Raw genomic sequence first — 3412 nt, 5'->3', positions numbered from 1 at the left:
CCCCCCCCCCCCCCCGCCACAGGTCATGTTTCTTTACATCATGGAGCCCATATGTTTTATTTGATTTTTGAATTGTTTTAGGATATTAACAAACAAACAGAATTATACGTTGTCTCATGGCTTTTGCTCTCAGTGAGATGGGGGGTCCCTGGAAGAGTTAGAACAGAGGAGGGAGGGGATCTGACTTCTGCTTTACAGGGTCCGGCTGCTGAGTTCCAGAGTGACTCATGGGAAGTAAGGGCGGGAGGTTCTCTGTGGAAGCGGCCTTCATAATGTCCAACTTCTGGGTCTGCCCGGTCGGTGGCCTTCCAACAGCTTTTGAATATTACTCTGTGGTGAGAAGTATAACATCACATTGTACACTCTGTGACTCAGATGTACATTTGTGTTACACGTCAAACTGAAACACAAGCTGTGTGAAACATGATCCTTTCAAATCTTTTTTTTTTTTTTTAATGACATTAAAAAACAAATGCTGGTCAGGACCCTCAAAATTGATCCATTAGTAGGCTGGGATCATAGTTTACAAAATACAGCTCTAGGGCTACCTCTCATGATGATAATAGATCTCAGTAGTTATCTCTGGAAAAGGGGAACTAGGTGGCTCTGAGTAGGGGGAATCTTGCTTTTCATTGTTTCCCCTTTTGTAACTTTTATTTTTGTATTGTGTGCAAGAATTTAGTCCATCAATGAATCCTATTTTGAATCATTCTGGCATAGAACTTCTTGCTTTCTGATTCTGGCCCAAACAGCTTAAAAAAAACCAGAAGCTGGGGCCAGAAAAGGTTAAGTTGTCGGTGAATCTGCTTTGTTCAAGTTTATCAAAAAATATCAAACAATATGTTTTTCACAAATATTTGGGAGGCAGAATGGCACAGTAGTTCAAAGTGTGAGCTCTGGAGTTAGACTGATTTTGAATTTCAGCCCTCATGCTTCCTAGTAATGTGACCCTGAGCAAGTTAGCTTTTCTAAGCCTCAGTTTCCATGTCTGTAAAAATGGGTACAAACAAGGCCTACCTCATGTAACTTTGCTAATGATTATATGACATGGTCTATGCCTAGCACGTAGCAACCACTGTGGACACATTAATGTTTTGAGTGTCAGGTTGTGGGCACACGAGGTGAATGTTTTGGTAACCTAGTAAGTGCTATGCAATCACATCCAAGGGACACCTGCCCTAGTCTTGGTTGATGGAGAGCCGACTTCTCAGAGGAAGTGAGGTGGGGGTTAAGATGTAAAGGATGACATGAACAGCTCACGAGCCAAAGAAAAGTGAGGGAAGAGGAGAGGCGAGGCCCGTGTTTCAGAGATGAGGAAGATGCAGAGGTAAAGAAGAAGCAGGGCAGAGTGCTTTGCTGAACTACACACAGGAGCTTTGACTCTCCCCACCCCCTGCCAATACATAAACAAGGTTCTCAAGTCTGACTTAATCTTACTGCCTTTGCAGAATCTGAGAGGCTTCTCACTTTGAAGGGTCACCCATGAGCACCTTGAGTCCCTCACTCCACTTTAGATGTGATTCAATTAACACTGCTTCCCAAGATAGCCTCTGGGTGCTTGGTTTGAGCGCTGCTGGAAAGAGGGCTGAGTTAATTACCATTCAACACTGAGCTTTTCAAATGGCTGCGCTGCAGTCAGAACAGCAACAATTTAAAAGCTAAAACTAGTTTAGTAATGCAACCGCTATTTTTAAAACTCCGATTGTGCACCTGAGCACCACCCTAGCACTAATACTACTTAATCATTTAACACCTACAAAGACACGGGTAAAAGCTCGAAAAAAACCCAGTTAATAGAAAGATTCAAGTGGCCTGGACCAGTCAAAGGATGTGGTTTTCTGAGTACAAAAACTGTTTAATATGCATTCAAAAAAGTACTGTGATAGGCATAGTATTAAAATGAAAACTCCTGAGAATTAATAAAGACACTTGCATGTGAGCGATGGAGAAAATCATTGTAAATTAATATGGGTAGGTGCTTCTCACACTGGTATCATCAGCAGACACATCCTTAAGGGTCTAGAAGAAATATTTTTCCCCTTTAAAAGGGGTCATATTTTACTCATATTTAAGAAATACTGAAGTAGGCCATTTCACACACAACTCACAAGCATTTTACTTCTTGATTTGACAGTGGAGTTCTAACACCCCAGCCCACTCCCCTGTGCCAAAGCCCAGTTTTCCACCCCACGTGGGATGTTAAGTATCTTTTTCTTCAGTCTGATTCTTTGTGGTGGGAATAGAGAGTGAAACTCTCATGGGCAGATAGCAGGCTTAGGAAAGTATACATTGGGATGGAATAATCTGTCTTGCCTGTTCCTCTGGATTTGGAGGTGGGAAGTGAGCCCGACTAAAAAGGGTGTGACTTAACTCTGTAGGTAGCTGTGTTCCCTTGGTACAGAGACTGTTTTTCACAAATAATAGTCACACCCAAGACAGCATCATGAAAATTAGAAATTCACTGATTAAAAAACAAAGCTGAAGGCTTAAACTTGCTGCAAGTATTGATCAAGATTGATCTGCCTCCCTGCCTAACTGGTAACAGACTCTACACATTTTGGTTGAAGAAATTTCTTGGCATTCATCCAAATGATAGCCAGAATTTACTGTAAAAGAAAACTGTCTTTTTTGTCTTGTCTTGTTTTGTTTTGTTTCTGCACCTTGCATCAAACTGAGAAAACTTGCCTCTGAACAAAGTGTACAGCTGGAGTAGTCTACATGATGGCTTCATAAGTATGGATGGAGACCCAACCTGTCAACCAAGTGTTCAGCTTAATTGATTTTTCAATTAAATCAATCAGTGAAAAGTAGTGCCATATGTTGTGATAAATCCAATCAGTGCCCATTTATGTATGATTTTCAAGTGCCTCAGAAATGAGGCTTTGTTTCCTGAGGAAGGTCACCTCATGCTGGCTCTTAATCTGGCTCATGCAGGTGTGATCCTGATGTTGTGTTAGTGCTTTGGCATCATTTGTATTTGGGTGGAGGTGTGAAGAAGTCTGGGTTAAACACGTGATGGAAACAGACAAGTTCTATATAATCAATGTTGGCAGTTGTTTAAAACAGCCTCTTTTTTGGGCTTCCCTGGTGGTGCCGTGGTTGAGAGTCCACCTGCCGATGCAGGGGATGCAGGTTCGTGCCCTGGTCTGGGAAGATCCCACATGCCGCGGAGCGGCTGGGCCCGTGAGCCATGGCTGCTGAGCCTGTGCATCCGGAGCCTGTGCCGGGAGAGGCCACAACAGTGAGAGGCCCGTGTACCGCAAAAAAAAAAAAAAAAAAAAATCCTCTTTTTTAAAAAACCGAAGTATAGTTGATTTACAATGTTGTGTTAGTTTCAGGTATACAGCAAGGTGATTCGATTATACATATATATGATTCGGTTATATGTATATATATATATATATATTTTTTT

The sequence above is a fragment of the Lipotes vexillifer genome, unplaced genomic scaffold (genome assembly GCF_000442215.2).
Source record: "Lipotes vexillifer unplaced genomic scaffold, Lipotes_vexillifer_v1.1 scaffold408, whole genome shotgun sequence".
Lineage (NCBI taxonomy): Eukaryota > Metazoa > Chordata > Mammalia > Artiodactyla > Lipotidae > Lipotes > Lipotes vexillifer.
Note: the sequence above shows the minus strand (reverse complement) of the source record.